General features: G+C 44.4%; 1 protein-coding gene across 18 annotated transcripts in view; it reads right to left on the bottom strand.

Annotated features, from left to right (window-relative positions):
• Positions 1 to 23,401, bottom strand: part of KIAA1217 (KIAA1217 ortholog) — a 362,069-nt gene that overhangs the window by 309,440 nt on the left and 29,228 nt on the right. The window contains exon 1 of one of the 18 annotated variants that reach the window (XM_060192301.1): positions 13,260 to 13,592. The exons of the other annotated variants lie outside the window; for them this stretch is intronic. The gene's annotated coding sequence lies outside the window, so the exon portion shown is untranslated. Of the gene's footprint in view, positions 1 to 13,259; positions 13,593 to 23,401 lie in introns of those variants that run through there. 18 annotated transcript variants of the gene reach the window in all.

The raw sequence follows: 23,401 nt of genomic DNA, 5'->3' as shown, positions 1-23,401 counted from the left end.
TGCGGTTTTAGTGCAGGGGCTTGCTTCTACATTAATAAAGAGAGACAGTCTAGAATCTCAAAAGCTGCCCTTGGTGATTCCAGAGCGTAGAAAGTATTTCTTTTTCTATCAAAACGGCCTCCTCTCAAGTATGCCTCCTAGCCTTAACTTACCTTGCTAGGCAAGAAAAACCTTTTCAAATCCAAATAATTTGTCTATGAAACAAGTCTTTTTTTTTTTTTTTCATTAGGAAACTGAATCATACTTGTGTAACTACAGAGAACACAAGAACCTAAGAATCCTTTATCCCAAACCAAGCTCCGAGAGTGTGACAATGGGTGTGGGTAGTTAAGGCCTGTGTTCATGTGAACCTCAAGTGAGTTATTTCATACAATGGGTCAGATGGCCTTGCCCAGGAAGGGGAGAGGGGAAGGGGAGCAGGGAGAATGACAGGGGAAGGGAGTAGAGGGGGGAGGGAGGGGGAAAAGGAGGATAGGACAGAGGAAGAGGGAAGGAAGGGGAGGGAGAGGGGAGGAGAGGGGGAAGGTAAAGGGAAGGGGAGAGGAAGGAGGTGAAAAGGGAGAGGAGGGGTTTACTGCTTTCACTGAAAAGTTCAAATAGCTTAACACTAATTTTTAAAATGAAGTAAGGATTTTTAAAAATTATTTATTTATTTATTATTGGATAGAGGCAGAGAGAAATAGAGGAAGAGAGGAGGCGATAGAGAAGGAGAGAGACAGAGACATCTGTAGCCCTGTTTCACCACTCGTGAAGCTTGCCCCCTGCAGGTGGGGACCAGGGACTTGAACCTGGGTCCTTGCACACTGTAGCGTGCACACTTTACCAGGTGTGCCACTGCCTGGCCCTGCTTAACACTATTTAATCCTAACATACCTAATGCTCAGAACCCCACAGAGCATTTATTTAGAAAGGTGGGGTTCCAGCTGGAACAAACTGGTTTCAGGAAGGTTCTGCTGGGGGTAAGACTAGTGCAGTCTTCAGAAGCAACTGTTCCCACAAAGGAGGAGGATAAAAGGGGGTGGGGGGAATAATCCTTAAGAAGACCACTCCCACAGTCTCCCCAGGAACTCCAGGCCACCCTTGGAAGAACAAAAGGTGATGTTGGTGGCTACACTCCAGGGAGACCACTTTTGTTCTGATTCTTAAATTTTCACAGGATGATATAAATAATGACAATAATAGGCAAAAATTCTCTACTATTTCTGACAAAATATATAAACCATGAAGAAGTCCAGAAGTTAAAAGCTTCTGAGACTGGGGAGACAGCATAATAGTTCTGCAAAATGTCTCTCCTATCTGAGCCACTAAAGATCCCAGGTTCAATCCTCAACACCACCATAAGCCAGAACGGAGTGGTACTCTGGTAAAAATAAAATAAAATAAAATCTTCCACCCTTGCTGCTTTATCCCCCTTTCTGATGTTTTATGTATTATTTGAGAATGCTTTAATGTAGAGATAAGTACACAGAGAATGAATATGCTCTCTCATATAAGCAAGGTCCTACCTTTCATAAACTAACTTTGTTACCTGAATAAACTTGTTACCTGAATTCCTCTGTAAATGTGTTCCTTCTTCTCTGTTACCCAGCTATGTGTCCATTCCTGCACAGAGAGATTGCTGTGTCTTGTTTTTCCATTCTTTTTTTAAAAATGGTGGGAATGGTGTTTATGTACACTCCTATTAATTTGTAGTTATATAGATCACTATTTAACTAATATGAGAGGGAGAAAATTGATTGTATGTCTCAAACTTTTTAAAGCACAGACTGAGTCTTTTTAATACATAGGCTGAGTCTTTGATATGTTGACTCTCTCAAAAGCCTAGACCAGGGAGAACAGAAGCAACTGGTGGCACAGCTATATACAAATAATGTCAAAGGACATAAATTATGGTGATGGTGTGTATGATACAGCAAATCCTAACAAAGGGACTTTTCAAAGTTAACCCAGTTACCAAATAATGTGATGATAATTATAACTATCTATTGTCTTCTTGAACCCTAAGACAGCAGGAACCTCACATTTCCACTATAAAGCCTTTATTTTCCCTAGTCCTAGAACCATAGGGTGGGGCTCACATTCCTACATGCTTCTCTCAATTCATACCAAATAATATTGCATCCGCTGATCCCAACCTAATCAATGTAACGAGTACCACCTCAGCATGCTTCACTTCAGACTGTGTCCAGAGAGTTCAGGTGTGGAATGTCAACCCTTCAGCCTCATTACTCGGAACCTCTGGGGTAGGGCTCACTTTCCTACATGCTTCTCTCAAGTTATACCAAATAATATTGCACCCGCCGATCCCAACCTAATCAATGCAACAAGTACCGCCTCAGCATGCTTCACTTTAGATTGTGTCCAGAGACATCAGGCATGGAATGACAACCCTTCACCCTCATTACTCTGGTGAGATTTTTCCTTTCATAGGATTCTCTAATTCCATTCCTGGAAGTTCACTTCCTAACAAAGTCCCAAAACCCAGATATAGACCAGGTCCCATTAAGGCATATGTTCGCATGTATCCATAAATTAGGGCAAAATATATACCTGAAAGGAAAAGTACACAATAGTTTGTAGTGAGTCAGCATCAAGTTCATAATGAAATAGTGTCTACTTAGATTTAGATACCTTCCTCACCTACTTCCTATTACAGTTCTCTCACTCACTCCAAAGCTAACCTTAGCCAAGCAAGGACTGCAAAAGCTGAATAAGGGCAAGAGACTGGCATACTTTAATGATGACTCGCTAGTCACTATCAGGCAACCCCATCAGCTGGGGCCCTATTCAGGAGTCCTGAGATTCCCAAACAGACATGATGGGCCTAGACCTCAAATAAATCCCTCTCTCCACTGTTACCGGTCATCTCTATCAGGAACAACAAAATAGACCCTTTTGTGGGCCTCCCATAGGACCTTGCCCTCAACTTGGATCAACAATGGTAGACAATGTTCCATCCTCCGAAGGGAGAGTGGACAACATACTCTATGCTACACCTGAGGAAGATGGGTCAATATTGGGACAGCTTGGAATGTTCCTACTCATGACCACAGAATGTGAGCTCAGATCTACAGGGATGCAGAGGTCACATAGGCTCCTAAGCTGAATATGGGTCCCCCAGATCACATCAAATCGATGGTGTTTACAGTCAACAACATTTATACCCCTTTCCCATATTAGGGAGCTGCTCTCTTCCCTGATCCAGCTTTCTGTCCCTTTTCTAGTCATGACATCACCTCCCCAGAGAAGTTATTGGATCCACCGGCATATCAGATTTCAGGCTCAGGAAAAGAAAAAGAAAAAACAACTAGTATAGCTACAGGCCCTTTGGAATATAAGTAAAATATACCTATTAGCTATCCACAAAATGGAGGACCCCACCCCCAACACTTCATCTGCACTATTCCAGCCTTTAGGTCCATGATTGGTCAACAATTTGTTTGGCTTTGTATGTTAACTCTCTTTTCAGCCACCAGGTTCCAGATGCTAGCATGATGCAGACCAGACTTCCCTAGACAGACAATCCCACCAATGTGTCCTGGAGGTCCACTTCCCCAGAGCCCCATCCCACTAAGGAATGAGAGAGGCAGGCTGTGTTATGGATCGACCATGGAACAGCCATGCTCAGCGGGGAAGCAATTACAGAAGCCAGACCCTCCACCTTCTGCATCCCACAATGACTTTGGGTCCACACTCCCAGAGGGATAAGGAATAGGAAAGCTATCAGGGGAGGGGACGGGATACGGAGATCTGGTGCTGGGAATTGTGTGTAGTTGTGCCCCTCTTAGCCTATGGTTTTGTTAATGTCTCCCTTTCTAAGTAAATAAAAAACAAGTAAGTCCTAAGGTAGAAATAGTGCAAAAGTAAGTAAGAGTGAAAAGAAAGCTTGGGAGGGTAGGTTCTCTGAGGGCTTGGGAATATTCCAGAAGGCCTCTCCCTGTGAACGTTCACCTGGTGGGCCCTGGTTGGTTTGGCACCAGTTCTGCACAATCATATAAAATGTCTCACTTCCTGCTTTTAAAAAAATAATTTATTAGTGAAAAACCTGGAAGCAACCCAGGTGTCCAACAACAGATGAGTGGCTGAGCAAACTGTGGTCTATATACACAATGGAATACTACTCGTTTATTAAAAATGGTGACTTCACTGTTTTCAACCCACCTTGGATGAAGCTTGAAGAAATCATGTTAAGTGAAATAAGTCAGAAACAGAAGGATGAATATGGGATGATCTCACTCTCAGGCAGAAGTTGAAAAACAAGATCAGAAGAGAAAACATGGGGGTCGGGCGGTAGCGCATCAGGTTAAGCGCACGTGCCACGAAGCACAGGACCGGTGTAAGGATTCAGGTTCGAGCCCCAGGGTCCCCACCTGCAGAGGAGTCGCTTCACAGGCAGAAGAGAAAACATAAGTAGAACCTGAACTGGAGTTGGTATATTGTACCAAAGTAAGATTCGGGTGGGTGGGGGTGGGGAGCATAGGTCCAAAAAGGATGACAGAGGAGCTAGTGGGGGTTACATGGTTCTGTGGAAAACTGAGAAATGTTATGCATGTACAAACTATTGTATTTACTGTCGCATGTAAAACATTAATCCTCCAAGAAGGAAATTTAAAAAATTATTAGTGATTTCATATTTATTTACAAAATTATGAGATAACTAAGGGTATAATTCCACTCCAGAGTTCTGTGTCCCTACTCCCTCCATTGGAAACCGCAGTAGTTCTCTCCCAGGGTCACAGATATGGGTATATATATATATATATATATATATATATATATATATATATATATATACACACATTTTTCTATGGTACTACCTTCTCTTCCTTTTTAAGTCACCTTTTACTACTTCTGAATGCCCTTCCTCTTCTCTCTCTGGATCCCCATGGAATCGGAGTTCAGAGTCCTCTGGTCAACCTATCCCTATCATTTCTCCTCCTCTGGAAGTATCGACCAAAATTCTTTATGGGGCACAGAAGGTGGGAGTTCTGGTTTCTGTAATTGCTTCTCTGCTGGACGTGGATATTGGCAGGTCGATCCATACTCCCATCCTGTGTCTATCTGTCCCTAGTGGGGTAGGGCTCACAGAGTCCTTGTTTCCTATGTAATCCTGCCTGCAGTGAACTGCTGTGCCTGAACGTGCTAGCATATATGCTCAGTCATTCTCCGTGACAGCAAAACTGGCCAGTCTTTTTGCAAGAGACTTGGGTAATAACCTTTCAACACTAGTAATCCCCGTAAGCTAGTCATCGTAAACATCTAAGAATGCACTCTTCAGACCTGCTGGCACATGGACAGACAGACAGGTCACTGCAGTGTTGTTCATAGTGGGGAGAGAAAGAAACAAAAAAAAAAGCAATGGAAACAGCCATTAAAGGGGCCACGCTGATATATTTTGAGTTCACTACTATCACCACTCTGAAGAAAAATGAGCTTTAGGTCAGAATTGATGCATTTCTCGCCATCCTCAATATATACATCTCCCCCTACACACACACAAAGAAGAAACTGAAAAATTGTCCACTATGAGACAACAGTAGGAGTAGGAGCCATTTTCTTTTTCAAGCTTGTTCTTCCCTTTTTACCAGTGCACTTCTCGGCTCCGGCTTACAGTGGTGCTGGGGACTGAGCATAGGTGCTCAGAGCCTCAACCAGAAAAGTCACTTTCATGCTCATTCTGCTGTCTCCACAGCCCTTTCTTCTGCAGTATTTGTTGTTGTTTTTGCTTGTTTGTTCGTTTTTCCACCAGGATTATTGATAAGGCTCAGTGCCAGCATTATGAATCCATAGCTCGAGATGGCCATTTTTTTTTGTTTGTTTCTTTCTTTCTATTTTATCTGATAGAACAGAAAGAAATTGAGAGAGGAGGGGGAGATAGAAAAGGAGAAAGAAAAATAGACACCTGAAGACCAGTTTCACTGCTTCTCTTACCAGTAGGAAGTGGGGGGCTTGAACCCGGGTCTTTAGGCTATTGATGTGTGCACTCCACTGGGTGGACCACTGCCTGGCCTCTTCTTCTGCAGTCTCATAATGAACACAACTGCCTCAGCTGCATGAGGTCCTGAGTTCAATCAATTATATCAAATATGCAAAAGTGATTCCCTGGCTCTCTTTCTCTTGCTAATAACAATATTAATCTTTAAAAGAAAAACTCGAATTCGTGCTACCTTTCTTTATGCAAAACTGAAACAGAGTAGGGGGAAAAAATTCCTCTCCAGTTCCACTGGGACCCAGAACGTTTGTGTCCAGGAACCTGTTTTTATACCAGGGAAGAGAATCTAGAGAACACCCGAGGAAGTCAGATGCTGTTTCTCTTATCTGAGAGAAAAGAAGAAAAAGGAAGGACACCTAGAAGATGTATAGTTGTAGGTGTGCCTTAGATAGGAGGTGAAGGCCAGGCCACAGAGCTGTGAAAATGGACACACACATATATACGTCAACACTTATCTATGACCTTGGGAGAATTATAGTGGTTACCACAGAAAGGGGGATGGGGACAGAGAACTTTGGTGGTGGGAGTAGCATGCAATTATAGCCCAATTATCTTATAACCTTGAAAATTACCAATTAAATAAAAACAACCAAACCAAACCCAAGCAAACAAACAGTCCATCTAGAAGGGACTGAGGCCAGGGATCAAACTTAGGGTCTAGAATACAGGCACACCACCAAGCCACTTTCCTGAACCCTGTTTACGTATACTCTTCATGTCAAAGTCTGAAAATCACCCCGGATTTACTTAAACCTTTTCTCAGCCACCTCCCCCCAGCCCTCCGGGAATGTGTGAGGGGGGAACCTGCTTTGCCTGTGAGTGGCCGCAGTGGAACCAAAGGACTCCCATGGTGTACAACCGCAGTGGGGTGCAGTGTAATCACAAACTAAAAAGAAGCAAAGAGCTGCACACAGGGGCCTGGGCAAACCTCATCCCATCAAGTGGGAGCTTTTGCATGTGTGAAGGCTTGGCTCGAACCCTGGCAGCACATGGGAATACCACGGGTGCACTGGGGGAGCTCAGGAGGTGATGGAGTGGTGTTGTGGTATCTCTTCTCTCTAGTCCTTCTTCTCTCTCTCTCTCTCTCTCTCTAAACTAAAGAACAGAACAATTAGGCTGGGTAGGCCACTCAGCAATGGTCCCCAAAGCATGTGAGACCCTGGGTTCAATTTACTAGTGTTGCACTGAAGAGAGAGAGACAGACAGACAGTGGAGGCGGGGAGAGAGAGAGAGAGAGAGAGAGAGGAACGCTCCATGCAATAACTGGGGAGCTGCCCAACAGGTCAAGAACAGGACTTATGTGTATGACCCTGGGTTCGAGCCCTGGCATAGTAGATGCTGAAGTGGCTGCTCTCTTTCTCATAAAGTAAACAAATCTTTTTTAAAAAAAAAGTTCCACTGCAATGAAGTGAAATCACCACCATATAAACGTTGATCATGAAAAGCCACAAAAACTCACACGTGTCTTTCCTTTGACCTGGCTGGACTGACACTATTTTTTAAAAAATATTATCAATATTTTTTATTTATTGGATAGAGACAGCCAGAATTGAGAGGGAAGGGGGTGATAGAGAAAGAAAGAGAGAGGCCGAGAGACCCCTGCAACACTGCTTCACCACTCGCAAAGCTTCCCCCCTGCAGGTGGGAAACAGGGCTCGAACCTGGATCCTTGCGCATTGTAACACTGAGCTCAACCAGGCGTGCCACCACCCGGCCCCATTCTGAGATCACTTTTTAAAGTCAGTTATCCATTCCTTTCTGTAGTCCTTGTAGAAAAGGCATTTCCAAAGTGTGTGACATTTTACATTGGCTGAAAATTCTTTCTGCTGCCTTTAAGTCCATTGTCTGGAGGAAAGGCAGCAGGACTTCCTGTCACTGGGCTAAAGCTCCTCCCAGCTCCTCTCATGGCTTCCACTAGGTCCCCAATGCCCACAGGTCCCAATGTTCCAGGTGTCACGCACTAGTCACTGTAGACCAAGGAGGCTGTGTGGTGTTGGGTTAATCAGGGATAACAGACTGAGTCACTTCAGAATCCTGCTGACCTAGATCCTATGCTTCCAGAATGAAAAAACGAAAGCAAAAACCCTTGTCCCCTGGTTTGTTTGTTCTTACCAACAGCTAAGAGTTAACTGCAAAAACTACATCATAAGGTACCCGAGAAGATAAATGACCTCGGAAGGACTCAAGAGGAAACGTCACAAGAGATAATGCAAGAGTCAAACTTCATAAGCTAAGCCTGATTGCAATTTTTAATTAAGATAAAGTAAAAAAAGATCCACAACTCAGGTTCCCCGATGGATGTTGACTTCCACTAAAATTCCATTTGCTCAGCTTAAGAAAAAGTGGATTGCTGAGGAGAAAAGCAACCCTCCTAGTCTGAGGCCACACACTTGAAGAAAAAGGGCCCATTATCCTGGATGATTTGGCTGAAATAAACCAATTTTTTAGGAACTCCCCAAAAGCTTTCTAAGAGGATAGTTTTGAGTCTAGTTAAATTGATGCTCAGCCAGGTCAAAGGCATGAGCTTTCTTTCTCCTTTAGAAGAAATTAACTCTGGACTTCCTGATCTCTGACCTCCCAACGACCTGCCCCAGGAAGTGCATTTCCATTTTCTGCCTTTCTCTACACATTTCCAGGGAAGGTTTTAAAAAAAAGTCCTTAAAAGAGAGGGGGGGAAAATATTTAAAGATCACCAATTCCTAATTCCTCTATTTAAAGGCTTTGCAAACCCAGATGCTAAGTTTTATTTGCAATGTGAATAGATTTCTACAGATATTCCTCAATAGAAAAAGTAAGAGAAGGACATAGGCTTCAAAGCCAGACAATCAACTGACAAAACACCTTTGTCAAACCCACCACCTGTACAACCCAGGTTCAAGTCTGGCTCTCACTGCATTGAGGGAAGCTTCAGTGTTCTGGTCTCCTTTACTTTCTCCCACTCTACCCCTATCTAAAAAAATGAAAATAAGATAAAATAAAAAAGTAAAAGGGGGTCGGGCGGTGGCGCAGTGGGTTAAGCGTATGTGGTGCAAAGCGCAGGAGCCGGCATAAGGATCCCGGTTCGAGCCCCCGGCTCCCCACCTGCAGGGGAGTCGCTTCACAGGCGGTGAAGCAGGTCTGCAGGTATCTATCTTTCTCTCCCCTTCTCTGTCTTCCCCTCCTCTCTCCATTTCTCTCTGTCCTATCCAACAACGAATTGCCACAACAAGGGCAATAATAATAACCACAACGACAAGGAAGCTTACAACAAGGGCAACAAAAGGGGGAAAAAAATGGCCTCCAGGAGCGGTGGATTCATGGTGCAGGCACCGAGCCCAGCATAAACCCTGGAGGAGGAAAAAAAAAAAAAAAAACAAAAAAATAAATAAATAAAATAAATAAATAAAAAAGTAAAAAATAAAAGCCACTACCTTGCAAATCACTTCTTGATGTAATCACTACTTACTAGCCAAGATTTATCTCCAAATGGTACAAGAAAAATATCAAGTGTGGGGGCTGGGTGGTGGTGCATCAGGTTAAGTGCACATAGGGCAAAGTGCAGGGACCAGCGTAAGGATCCCAGTTTCAGCCCCTGGCTCCCCACCTACAGGGGGGTCACAGCACAAGCAGTGAAACAGATCTACAGGTGTCTATTTTTCTCTCCTCTCTATCTCCTCCACTCAATTTCTTTCTGTCCTATCCAACAACAAAAAAATGGTCACAGGAGCAGTGGCTTCATAGTGCAGGCACCGAGCCCCCAAGAAGACAACCCTGGAGGCAAAAAAAAAAAAAAAAAAAAACTCAAGTGAAGTGCAATATAAAGCCTGAACAGACTTGTCTAACAGGGTCTGTGGGTTTAAAATGAATACAGGTATTCATTAGAGATTCTGAACCTATTTGGAATTTTAAACCCAGTGGTGACTAAAATTCACGACTTTCTTCTACCTTGAACTTGTTACCCTATTACTGCCATATTTGCAACTGTAATGTTGAATGAAGCAAATATTTGCTTCCAGATCTGCCCTTGAGATATTCAGTCATTCCCAGGATCCCCCAGACCAGAGTGAAGTAGAGTCTGCAGGGCAGCCTGATGCCATTCACATGGTGCTATTTAATCAGGCTAAACTTTGTCTATGACAGATTGTTCTCTTCTGAGACCAGAATGTCTTTTCAATCCCACTCGACAGACCCACCCAATATTCTAAGAGCCTCCTTCTTCCGGAAATGTGGAATCTGAACAGTTCTGAATAGCCTGACGTGGCAACCTCGCAAAAGCCATTAGAAAAAAAAACACCACGACTAAGAGTGCTTTCCCTGACCAGGAGCATTGCTGCTAAAAATAGCACAATGAAAAACATATTTGTCTCTTGCATACAATGGATGCAGTGGATAATTATGGGCTGTTTGGCAGACAGAAGAAGGTTGTGCCAAGGTTTAGAATACAAAAAGAGTGAAGGCCACGGTGCCCAACCCCCATGCCCAGGGCGGTTCCCACAGCCCTTTGGTGACTCAGTTTCCTGCCCAGGACACCTGTGGAGAGCAAAGCCAGACTCTTCTCACAGGACCTAGAAACTGGGGTAGTGAATAATATTGAAAACGCAGGGGGTAGGTGGTGGCACAGCTGGTAGAGCACACATGTTACAGTGTACAAGGACCCAGGTTCAAGCCCCTGGTCCCCACCTGCAGGAGGAAGCTTCATAAGTGGTCAAGCAAGGCTGCAGGTGTCTCTCTGCCTCTCTCGCTCTCTATCTCCCCTTCCCTTAGAGTTTCTGGCTGTCTCTATCCAATAAATAAATAAAGATAATAGAAACAAACAAAGATTGAAAGCTCAGTCTGTGAAGTGATAGGAGCTCCTCTCCACAGATGCCAGTAAAAAAGCAAATGCACCATTTCTGTGATTTAAATGGAAAAACTATCACCAACACGAGCAATAAAAAAAAAAAAAAAAGAAAACACAAGCAGCCCAGATCCTTTGACACAGTGAGCATTTCAACATTTAATTAGCTTCTAGGAAAAAAAATAATAAAAGTTGTTGCTGGAAATTATTTGAGTTGCCCATTACTCCCCCCCCCCCCCGGCCCTTGAAGTAAGAAGAAAATACAGGAAATGGAGGACTGTACACTGCATTATGAATGTCACTATTTCTCTGAGCCCTGGACTCTTCATCTGGACAGTCTCAGTTAATCCCCCCCCCCCCCCCGTTAAGATGAACTAAGGCCAGTGAACACATTTCACATTAAGTTCAGGGTAGTAAGGCACACACAATGGCAGACATGAGGCAGGCAGATTTTCGTCATTCAGTCATTCATTCTCGCCATGCTGTCATTTTCACGCCCATTTTATTGAGGAGAAAACTGAGGTAAGGCACCACCCGCTTCTTCCCAAAGTTACACAGGAAATAAGAAGCAGAGCCAGGACTCCAAGCCCAGGCATCTTGAGACCGGCTTCTTGGCCACTCAACCCTTCTGCAGTAAAGGTTGTGGTGCAAGCATGAAATACTAACATGGGTGCCAGTGTAAAGTTAGTGTAAGTGTTCAGAAGGTTCTCATTTTCATACACGAGGCTGAATTTAAAAGTTATCGGGGGGGGGGGGGGGGGGCAGGTGATAGCGCAGCAGGTTAAGCGCACATGGCGCAAAGTGCAAAAGGACCGGGTCAAGGATCCCGGTTCAAGCCCCAGGCTCCCCACCTGTGTTGCTTCACAAGCGGTGAAGCAGGTCTGCAGGTGTCTATCTTTCTCTCCCCCTCTCTGTCTTCCCCTCCTCTCTCCATTTCTCTCTGTCCTATCCAACAACAATAACAACAACAACAGGGGCAACAAAACGGGAAAAATGGCTGCCAGGAGCAGCGGATTTGTAATGCAGGTTCCGAGCCCCAATGATGACCCTGGAGGCGGGAGAAAAAAATGAGAAGTTATTGAAGTCCTACCCTCTGGCTCCTACCCAGCTTGGGTTTCCAACACCTCAGTTCTCATTTGCCATTTGCTAAAACTTCCAAATGAGCCATGAATCTGTTTTTTGTCTCACAGCCTATAGAAAAGAGACAATGGGTTTTCTTAGCACCTTTGAGGTGTGGTGGAACCTCCCTAGTCAAGCCACAGTCTGCTGGCCCCAAGCTAACCCCTTTCAGTCAACTTTTCAGATTTCCAGCTACCTTTAATGGCTGTTATCAAGTCCTGATCACAGGCAAGACTGTTGACTCAGTCCTACCAGTAACTGAAGCAAACAGAACCCTCACCTGCTTGCCCTCCCCAAACACACACACACACTGTCAATGAGGCTTCCCCTTTTAAAAGTATGCTTAAAAAAACTACTTTTGGGGAGTCCGGCTGTAGCACAGTGGGTTAAGCGCAGGTGGCGCAAAGCACAAGGACCGGCATAAGGATCCCGGTTCAAGCCCTGGCTCCCCACCTGCAGGGGAGTCGCTTCACAGGCGGTGAAGCAGGTCTGCAGGTGTCTGTCTTTCTCTCCCTCTCTCTGTCTTCCCCCTCCTCTCTCCATTTCTCTCTGTCCTATCCAACAGCAACAACAATAATAACTACAACAATAAAACAACAAGGGCAACAAAAGGGAATAAATAAATAAATAATAAATAAATAAAAACACAAACAAAAAAACTACTTTTATCAGCCGTTTCTCCCCACCCTATCAGCCTTTATCTGTCTTCTTAGCACTTAGAAGTCCTGCTTCTCAAAAGTCCAGAAACTCTGCTGTCACAAACAGGATATTTTCTAGTCTGGTAAAATGCCTCCGTGAGAAAAGTACAGACACACGTCGGGGGCGGGGGGGGGGGGGGGAGGATGCAGTGATCATACACTTGGCTGTTTCTGTGATCGTCCATGGATTTTTTTTTTATGTTTGCATTTTACGAGTTGGAAATTCAGAAATACATGTAGTCCCAATTTCATGCCTGTTCTAAGTGTTGGGGGGAAAACAGAAAGCAAGAGTACAACATCTGGGAATAATCCACAAACACATAAACACAGCATCTCCATTTCAGATCATCCTTGTAACCCCTTATCTGTGGCATTTTTATGGCATTATTCACAGGGTACAATCAGCATAACGCATAACACATCACTTTTTTTTTTTAGCTCTATTCAAAAATCTCAGTTCATTCAATAAGAAAACGCTGGAAAAGCAGCTCCAGAGCACGAACACAGGGTGGGAAAGCTTTGCTATTAATTCAGTTCTTCCTGCCAAGAGAACAATGCAGAGAAACAGACCTCAACGCTCCCAGATAATTTCTGGCACAAACTCAGAAAGGGGAGGGGGGAATCTCATATTTACCTGGACCCAGGACTCCACAGGTGAGAGGACCCTGAACGTTGAAAATCCGATTCGCCTTCTGTGAGTTTTCTTCTAGAAAAGATGCCAGGGTCACCCTCCGGGGCTGTCAGGTGAACCCCCCTCCATGCTGCTACTGTTTTCTTTTGCAGTTTTTTTTTTCTTTTTTTCCCTCCTCCCTGTGAAAGTCTTGTCATTTGCATAAAGCTCACTTCCAGCCTATAGGACTCTCTGAGTAGCTACTTGTTAAAAAGGCTGCCTTGACATGCTCTTTCAAGCATGACATCATCCATCTCCATGGAAACCCTAACCCCACCTGCCTGCATGCCAGTGGTACCTTTCGGGCAAAAGACTTAAACAATCCTCTGAAACTGTTCATTAATGAAACCTTTTGAGGGGCCCTGGGTCCCCCCGGCATGGTCATAATCTGTGCTGTTGGCAGAACAGCAGCCAAGGAGGATGGCTTCATTTTCAAAGCCGGAGCTGTTTTGAAGCAAACAATGATCAAAATTATAGGCATCCGTTAATCTGCCCCTCCCTGTCTAACAATGCACTTAATGGGTGCGAGCACCACCTCCAGGGGCACATGTGTTTCTCCCTGTGGGATAAAGTTACACTGAAAACCAGGGCTTTAAGAAATGTTCAATGGATACTTCAGAGGCTTTTCCATTCTGCTCTCCAGTGATCCCCTTCCTGCTTTTGACCAGCAAAACTTGCAAAACAGGTTCCTTGCAGGAATGTGGTGGCGTGTGTGTGTGTGTGTGTGTGTGTGTGTGTGTGTGTGTGTGTAGAAGGTGCTCAGGGCTGTTTTTTTTTTCCCTAACTCTGACCTACCAACCAGCTCTGGCATGTCTGTTCTAGTTCACATAAATTACCAGAATAACATCACAATCAATTGCCTGGTTCTCCTTGGGAATGACCAATAGGCTGTAAAATCTTCCCTCCTTCTGTCATTCATTCGCCTTCCACTACCCTTCGGAGAAGCTTTGGGTCGAGTTTCCCCTACTTTGTGCCCATCTCCTCTGCAGAACACCAGGCGAGGCATGCTTTCCTGCCACCTCTAATTAACTATCTGCAGGCACAGGGCACACTCCCAAGTCCAAGATCACTGACCCTGGGGTAGCAGAAACTAGTTGAGTGAGACTCCTTCTCACCCCTTGGGAGTGTGTAACTATATAATGGGATGATCATCACAACAAGCTCTTCAGTGGGGTAAGAGCAGGAGCACTGAAGGCAGCCCTGGAAGCAATAGCTGAAGCAAAAACAGGGTTCTCCTCTCCCCCTAAACCCTGCAGGGAGAATGGTGCACTTGGGGTCAGAGAACAAATACATTGTGCAAAGCCCAGCCCAGAAGATTTGGGCAGAGGAGGCAGCAGAATGAGCCCAGCCTTTGTACAAGTAGTATGGCTTATTTATTTATTTATTTATTTATTTATTTATTTATTTTCAGGCAGAAATGAGAATTGCAAATGCTTAAGACCTCTTCCTCAGACTCCTACACTCTCCTACTTCACTATCAGCAGATAGGACATTACTTTCTAAGGGAACCAACAAAGTCCCTGGGTGGTTAGGGCAGCTGGAATTGGAATACTTCTCTAGGCAGGGCTAACCCCTGTCAGAGATTCAATGTCTGTCTCTGTGTGAGAAAGACACTCCCAAGGGCCAGATCTAGACTCCATCAGCAGAACCGGAAGACGGGCTGGAGACATTGTTCAAAGCCAGTGAATCTTCAAAATCCCACCAGCCAAAGGAACAGATGAAAGTCGATTTTGCTGTCAAAGAGGTTCTAGGATGGGGCAAAGGTTCACTCTGGGTTATTTTGGAAATCACAGTATCCCTGCTTTTAGTTACTAAATTACAGTGGGGAGGAAAGAGAAAGAGAGAAAACTCAGGATCTGAACCTCAGTCAAGTGGAGGGAGATTCAGAAACAACTCAGTGGCTTCATGAAAGTGATCTGCTAATTAACCCCCTTCATCAGTGGACAGAGAAAGGTGGGCACAGAAGCACGGGTCTTGCAATCTGGAGAGTGGTTAACACTTGGGACAATAATCTTAGCAATCAGGAGGTGACGCTGGGCAGAAATGACAGTGAGTCCGCTCAGGACTTTTCCAGCAGTCCCAAGTCAGGGAATAGCATGCAGGAGCCCAGCTTCCCTCAGAGTGAGATTTACCTGATAGCAACTCAGCACCACATTCTCTAAGCCCAGAGCTGAGCTCATGCTGTCGCTGAGCTATTTGGGTTGTCATTTTAGCCTCTGTGATTGAAAGCAAATAAGGCTTTCTTTCCTCTGGAGTTGGCTTCCACTGGTCTGTTTCGTAACAGAAGTTGAAAATTTCTTACTGGACAAAAAAAAAAAAAAAAGCCCAGGCTAGATGATATGAACAGAAATTACTGGTAAAGGGGATTCGATTTGGTTATCTAGGACCTGACTTTTTGTTTCTTAAAAAAATATCTTAGAAATGAGTACACAGAAAAGAAATACAAACAGAAAGTGGATCATTAAAACTGCCAGTCCTTATCTCTGTTGGTATGTGTGCTGCAAGAACTGTCCTTATCTAATTCAGTCTTCCTAACAGTTTGATGCCAAAAAAAAAAAAAAAAAAAAAAAAGGCACCTGCCTGTCTCTGTGTCGGACAGGAAATAAGTGAGACCCAGGAAGTCAGGCATTCACATAACTGCTAGGAGCTGAGGTTTCTGTCTTAATCAAGGCAGAACCAACACACAGGGCACTAGTGTGCTTGACCACGTGGAATCGCCATCCCCAGTCTAACTAACTTGCTCACTGGTGGAAACATAAAAAATACTGACAAGGGGGCCAGGTGGTCACGCAGGTTAAATACAGGCACACACACATGCACGCGCACGCACGCACACGCGCAAGGGCCCAGATTGGAGCTCGCACCCACCTCCACCCGTAGGAGGGCAGTTTTACAATCAGCAAGTACTACAGGGATGTTGCTGTCTCTCCCTCTCAATTTCTTTCTATCCTATCAAATAAAGAAAGAGAAGGGGGTATGGCCACTGGACTCCTCATTCAGGCACCAAGCCCCAACAAATAACCCTGGTAGCAATTTAAAATTTTAATGAATTAATTTTTTAAAATCTTAGCTAAAAAAGAAGACAAGCAAAACCAAAAATTAGTGAGAAAAGAACATCGTAAAAAATAGATGAAGTAAATTACATAGAAACCAAGATGTAAATGAAAAAAAAAAATCGTAACAGGGCCGGGTGGTGGTGCACCTGGTTGAGCACATGTTACAATGTACAAGGAGACAGGTTCAAGGCCTCAGTCCCCACCTGCAGGGGAAAGCTTTCCAAGTGGTGAAGTAGGGCTGCAGATGTCTCTCTCTCTCTCTCTCTCTCTCTCCCTTTCTAGCTTTCCCTTTCCTCTCAATTTCTGACTGTCTCTATCCAGTAAATAAATACAGATAATTTAAAAAAAGAATTTGTAGTAAAAAAATCTTAACTAAATCACAGTCATGCTGGTAGAATTAATCAGTAGACTAATCTGAAGACTCATGCTGGACTGCAAAGGGCTAACACAAGCCTTCTGTGGCTCCTGGTTCCCAGATAAAAGGAATCCAGCCCACTGCTATCTGGAATAATCTAGACTCAGATCTCTCATCAACACAGAAGCAGCAGGACAGAGAAAGGCATGTTATTTATGAAGGCTTTGTGAAGGTCACCCAAGCAAGGGAGATGATGGGATCACCACTCCTAACCCCAGGGCAAACAGCCCAGCAGACTCAGATAAGAAGAAGAACGAAACAGGTTTCCACTGAGGTCTGCAACCTGAAGTTCTAGTGGAAGAAAACAAGAAAAAAACAAGACACATCCCAAGGAACAGATTCTGGTCTCAGGAAAGGACAGAGAGCTTAGATTTGTTCTTTTCTCAAGGCAACAAAGGACTCCCGCTGTGGTGGTCCCCTGATGCTAGATCCTTGAGGGCTGGCTGTGTTTGGGCTTAGTTGTCTGCTTCAGACATTATACAGTCACACGAAGTCACCTTTTGCTAAGGCAGATGATTTATGTGTCTATTTTGCCAGGGGACAGTGCCCAGTAGCTGGGTCAAACGTCAGTTTGAATGTTACTGAGAAGGTTTCTTCTTTTGTCTTCTATCTTCTTTCTTTCTTTCTTTCTTTTTTTTAAATTACCACCAAGGTTACTTCTGGGGCTCAATGCCTGACTAGGAATCTACTGCTCCTAGTGGCCATTTTTTCCCTTTATTTATTTATTTATTTATTTATCAGCTAACAGAGAAATTTAGAGGGGAAAGGAAGGTAAGAGTTTCAAAAGACAGATACTGGCAGACCTACTTCCTGACTCCTGAAACTTCTCCCTTGCAGGTGGGGGACCAGGGTCTTGAACCCAGGTCCTTGCATATGGCAAGATATATTCTCACCCAGGTACACCACCAGCAAGCCCCTGAGAAGGCATTTTCTTGGATGATATTAACATTAAGATCACAAATCAAATGGATTACCCTCAATACAGTGGGTGTGTTTTACCAATCCATTGAAGCCTTTAAGAATAAAGTTCCCAAAAGAGGAATTCTGAACCACCACCACTCACGATCCCCCCAGGTCTGTAACATAGAAACTCTGCCTGAGCTTCCAGCCTGCAGGTTTGGGGCTCAAGGCTGCCAAGTCAGCTCTTATCTGACTTTCCTGTCTGCTGGCCTGCTCTTACCAGTTCCAACAATCCTCTTGCCAATGTTTTCAATCAAACGAATCTCCCCACTTCCCTCTGACTCTCATTCTCTCTAGCCTGTTGGTTCTGTTTTCTTAGGAGGAACCTGACTAAAAGGGCAGATGCTGCCAATGTGTTTGTTCAGTCTTGTTTCCTGGCCTGAGTTCCAATCCTCTGGGCTACTAGTCATTTTCACTTGCAACACCTTCTGACATTGTAAATACAGTTTGTCAAGACTGAAATTTGAGTACATTTTAGTATATTCTGAGCACCAACAGGACAGAATAAAGAAGACATCTATCTGCTATCAAACAAGGTGGATAAATATAATCAAATTCGCTGGTTAATACACTAAAAATCAGTGGATTAAACTCTGCCATTAAAAGATAAGACTTAGAGAGACTGAGGTAGAAAAGTGAAACTTTGGGAGTAGGGTGGTAGTGCAGTGGGTTAAGTGCATGTGGCACAAAGCGCAAGGACTGGCATAAGGATCCTGGTTCGAGCCCCTGGCTCCCCACCTACAGGAGAGTCGCTTCACAAGCGGTGAAGCAGGACTGCAAGTGTCTGTCTTTCTCTCCCCCTCTCTGTCTTCCCCTCTTCTCTCCATTTCTCTCTGTCCTATCCAAAAAAATATTAAAAAAGAAAAAAAAAGTGAAACTTAGTGATTCACAGTTTACAGTAAGCACACTCAGGATTAAGAGAGGAAGGCTGAAAGTAAATGGGTAAGAAATACCAGACAAATGCAAACCCATGAAAAGGCAGAGTGGCAGTATGAAGCAAGACCCTGAGCACTCAGCAGAATAAAGAGGCCATTTGATAAGGTGAAACAACATCATTTAGAAAGAAGGGGAGACCACTACAGAGGTGTGTGTGCAATGAGTCACAAGATAACTAAACAACTGTGAGCCAAGAATTCTTGGGAGTTGAATAGAGACTAGATGAAAATACAGTGAGCTTATGATACTTTGTTTAGAAGGGAACAACATTAGATGAAGAAAGTGAGGATTGAGAAAAAATGAATGACAGAAAAAAAATTAAAATTAAAAGTTAGCCTTGATGGAAGTCTAGCAGTAGTGCAGCAGGTTAAGTGCACGTGGTGCCAAGCGAAAGGACCAGCATAAGAATCCCAGTTCAAGCCCCCGGCTCCCCACCTGCAGGGGAGTTACCTCACAAGTGGTGAAGTAGGTCTGCAGGTGTCTATCTTTCTCTCCCCCTCTCTGTCTTCCCCTCCTCTCTCCATTTCTCTCTGTCCTATCCAACAATGACGACATCAACAACAACAATAATAACTACAACAATAAAAAAAGAGGAAGAAATAAAACTTTTTAAAAAATTGCCTTGATTTAAAGCAGTGAAACAGAAAATATTTCACACAAAACTACAGGACACAGCCCAAGCTGGGTTGAAGAAACCTCAGGCCTTAAATGCCAACGTTCTTTAAAAAAAAAAAAAGGAAAAAGGAATACAGAAACAAATGAACCTAATACTCAGTTTAAGAATCAGACAACTTTTAAAACTAGGAAACAGCAATTAATTAAGGTAAACACTGAAAACAATGATCTAGCAAAAAACATATTCTGGAAAACATAAGCACAGGGCTGGGGAGACAGCATAATGGTTCTGCAAAACACTTTCAGAACTGAGGTTCCCAGGTCCCAGGTTCAATCCCCAGCACCACCATAATAAGCCAGAGCTGGGGGTCAGGCGGTAGGTGTAGCGGGTTGGCCGCACATGGCGCAAAGCGCAGGGACCAGCATAAGGATCCTGGTTCGAGCTTCCTGCTCCCCAACTGCGTAGGGAGGGGGGCACTTTGTGGGTGGTGAAGCAGGTCTGCAGGTGTCTATCTTTCTCTCCCCCTCTATCTTCCCCTCCTCTCTCCATTTCTCTCTATCCTATCCAAGAACAACAGCAGCAATGACAACAATAATAATGACAACAAGGGTAACAATAAGGGTAACAAAAAGGGAAACATAGCCTCCAGGAGCCGAACCCCAGCAATAACCCTGTGGATCCGAGCCCCAGCAATAACCCTGGAGGCCAAATAAAATAAAATAAGCCAGAGCTGATCAGTGTTCTGGTCTCTCTCCGTGTATCTATCTATCTCCCTCTCATTAAAATAAAAATTAAAATATTTTTTAAAAAAGAAAACATGAGCATAGGCAAACTGGCTTTTTGAAAAACGAATTAATAAAACAGGTAAACTTGAACAGATACAAAAAAAAACAAAAAACTGCTCTCGGGGTCAGGTGGTAGCACACCCGGTAAAGTGTAAGGACTTGGCTTTGAGACCCTGCTTCCTACCTGCAGAGGGGATGCGTCACAAGCGGCAAAACAGGTCTGTAGGTATTTTTCTCTCTCCCTTGCTATCTTCCCTCCCCTTTCAATGACTCTCTGTCCTACTGAATAAAGTGTAAAAATTAAAAAAAAAAAAAAACTAATAAAATACAAATAAAGGAAAAAATGGCCGCCAGGAGCAGTGGTGCCAGCACCAAGCCCCTGCAACTGGAGGCAAAAATAAATAAGTAAATAAAAAATAAAAATCTTGCCAAAAGCGTATGGGGAACTAACCTTCCTGGTAACTAACTAGAAGTGAAATACATGTTATATAAAACAGTAGGAAGAAGACTGTGGAGGTGAGACAAGTATACAGCAGGTCTCTTCTAAAGAGCAAGGTTTATCACACTTACTATTTTGTGTGTGTGTGGCCAAGGGCCTCACACACTGGCCACTCCATTGCACTGGTCCTGGAATAATTTTTTGCATTATTTTCTCTTCAGACAGAGGGAGGGAGGGAGGGAGGGAGGGAGGGAGGGAGGGAGGGAGGGAAAGAGGGAGGGAGAGGGAGGAAGGGAGAGGGAGGAAGGGAGAGGGAGAGGGAGGGAGAGGGAGGGAGAGGGAGGGAGAGAGAGAGGGAGGAGAAAGAGAGAGACCCAGCACTGTTCTATCATCTGTGGAGTTTCCCCTGTTGACATGATGTGCCCATGTGGAAACATTTGACCCTAGAGGCCTGACCCTAGATTTCACACATAAGGCCTGTCTGCCTCTCACACTTTTAATGTTCAATATACTTTTCTATAAAAGAATCATCTGTACCCTATTTAAAGACAAAAGGGGAAGAAAGAGTAAAGAAGGGTGGAGAAAGGCAGGCAAAGAAGAACGAAAGTCACACATAGCTGGCCCATCTCTCCCACCTGTCTACCTGCTCCTTTCAGTGTCTGCGCTATTGAGCAGAGTGGTGGACCACCCAGCTGAGAAATCACAAAGCAAGATCCATGCACAGCCCATCACTCCAAAGTCTGCTCCCAGGCCAGCACGACTGTAGTGAGACCTTTTATTCACTGTAGTATATCGCATGCCCTTCCACACTTTGTCAAAACCAGTGCCGCTCTCAAAGCTCCATCCACTAGCTTCCAAGCATCACAGGCTTTCGACAAGTGCTCACACATCTGTGCAGGGTGTGAAGCTTACAACCTTGAGAGTCTGAGTTTTGGGGGAATGGGAGGAAAGAGAAAAAGCAGGTGTGGCGAGACAGATACAGAGATGGGAATGGCTGATGCAAAAGACAGTATATCCAATGGAAGATATATATATATGTATCTTATAATATATAGCTACTTATTATTATTTTATTTTATACTTGGCCACTGCTCAGGTTCTGGAGTACGGTAGTGCCAGGGATTGAACTTGGGTCTTCAGAAGCTCAGGCATAAAGATCTTTTTTGTAAGTAGCGTGCTATCTCCTCAGCAGAATTCTTTTTTCTGTTTATTGCCAGCAGGGTTATATCTGGGGTTCAGTGACAGCACTATGAATCTATTGCTTCTGACAACCATATTTTCCATGTTTTATTTTATTTTATTTTTAAATTTATTTGATACGACAAAGAAAACTTGAGAGGGAAGATGGAAAGGAAGAGAGAAAGAGAGACACCTACAGACTTGCTTCACTGCTCATGAAGTGTTCCACCTGCAAGTGGGGAATGGGGGCTTAAACTGGGTTCCTTGCACTTGGTGATATGCACACTTAACAGGGTGCATCACCGCCCTGGCATCCCCCTAGTGGAAGAATTTTTGTTGCAAAATTTGCAGGGCTCTGGAGATCAGATTTCTCCCCCTAGATTTCATAGCTGTCAAAACAGATCCCAAGAGTTGGCACCATACTGCTCTCCCCATCCATTCTCTCAGGGTCCTCACTGAAGAGCTTCAGAGCACTCTTGTTCTAGTCACCTAGCTCAGAGACCTGGGTCACTTGCTTGAGGGGCACAAGCAGGGGCAGAATGAGAACCAGAAGAGATCTGGGTGTCTCGCTCGGTCTCCTCGTCTTTCCTGCTCCACTTCCTCCTTCCTAGCTGCCCCTTCTCCAGTCAGTCACTGGACTGTTCCCATTTCCCTTCCCTTGATCTGAATGAGCTCTATTCCCACCACCATCCATCCCCCCTGGGCCTCATCATGGGGGTCTGGGCTCTGTGATGGCTCTAGGCAGTACCCCCTGGCTTCCCAGTCTCCCTGCGCAGCACAGACATCTACTGCGATCCCACTTCTGGACTCAATGCTGCAAGGAGCCCCTGTGTCTGCCAGAGTGAGCTTCCTGCCTGCCTTTTCAGCAGCCACACAATGATACCTCCTCCTCCCTTAGGCTGGATGGCCCACTGACCCACCAGGAAGCCATTTCCAGTCTTGTCTGAACTTGCCTCTCCTGTCCTCTCTCCTCCACCTAAGGCCTCCATGCCTTCATTCCATGCATGCAAATCACAATCTGCCCATAGCCTTCTCATAGATATCTCCTGGCTGTCCACTATATACTGGAGACTGAAGAAATAGACACACAAGTCCCCTGTCTCCAGGAGCCCTTTATCATGCCAAGAGATGCCGTTCAAATTCTGATCTGCTGCTGCTCTCAGACCCACCAAGCTTTTGAGGTACATGTCACCATTTCCTCATGAGCCCCATAAATAAGAGCCACTCATCAAGAAACAAAACAAAACAACTCCCATGATTCTGTGGTCCAGTGGGTTTGGAAAACCCTGTATGTTTCATTTCTCACCCACTTACTCCCAAATCCCCACTGGAGATTAACAACGTCTTTTAGAGAATCAAAATATCCAGTAGACAGTGTAGTTGTACTCACTGTACTCAGCTTAACCAAGAATGCCCGCAAAATGAGAGTTGTCTCTCCATTTCTCACAAAGCAAATACAGCTTAGTGATCTAGAATCGACAGGACATGCCTTTAGTCAGTGCTGACCTAGATCACCGTGTTTCAGGATACACTTGTAGTACTTCTGGCTGCCCTAACATGTACTTGGCTTCACTGTCCAACAAGGATGCCTTCCCCTCCAGGAGAAGAGTTGTAGCATGCACTCCCTCTCCACTGCGCAGGAGATGTGTTATCTCCTCTAATCCTTGCACTACAATGCTCTTTGTCTTACTTTTTTTTTTTTGCCTCCAGGGTTATTGCT

Source organism: Erinaceus europaeus, chromosome 6 (genome assembly GCF_950295315.1).
Source record: "Erinaceus europaeus chromosome 6, mEriEur2.1, whole genome shotgun sequence".
NCBI lineage: Eukaryota > Metazoa > Chordata > Mammalia > Eulipotyphla > Erinaceidae > Erinaceus > Erinaceus europaeus.
This window is presented reverse-complemented; position numbering and strand designations above follow the sequence as displayed.